Genomic DNA, 702 nt, shown 5'->3' with positions numbered 1-702 from the left:
TAAAAGGAAAAAGTTTTAATCCATATATATTGTATATATCACTAACTACTGTGCAAATAAACACACAGGAAAAAGGCTAGAAGGAAATGAACCAAAGGTAGTCTTTCATTCATCTGTCCATTCATCCAGTGGATATTTATTAAGCACCTACTATACCAGATATGGCGCCAGACACTGCCCAGGGCAAGGTGTTGAGCACTGCTGTCTCCAGTTGTGAACTTTTGGTGTTTTTTCTTTCTTCTCTTTTGTACTTCCCAAAAGTTTTATTGTGAATATGTTTTTATTTATAAAATAGTGAAGCATTTTATTTATTTTTAAAAGATTCTGGTAGACAGTGCTCAGAAAGGAGTGTTGGCATATCTGACTGTGTAGATGTGTTCTAATAGATGAGCTTTTGAGATATTCACTTATTATTGGAGTACATTGGCATTCCCCTTCCCCCGCACCTTGTGAAATTCATTTCTTTAGCAAACAAAAAATATACTTTTTAGGCCGGGCGCGGTGCCTCACGCCTGTAATCCTAGCACTCTAGAGGCTGAGGCGGGAGGATCGCTCAAGGTCAGGAGTTCAAGACCAGCCTGAGCAAGAACGAGACCCCATCTCCACTAAAAAATAGAAAGAAATGATCTGGACAACTAAAAATATATATACATAGAAAAAATTAGCCCAGCATGGTGGCGCATGTCTGTAGTCCCAGCTACT

This window comes from Propithecus coquereli, unplaced genomic scaffold (assembly GCF_000956105.1).
Source record: "Propithecus coquereli isolate 6110/MARCELLA unplaced genomic scaffold, Pcoq_1.0 Scaffold46, whole genome shotgun sequence".
NCBI classification, from domain to species: Eukaryota; Metazoa; Chordata; class Mammalia; order Primates; family Indriidae; genus Propithecus; species Propithecus coquereli.
Note: the sequence above shows the minus strand (reverse complement) of the source record.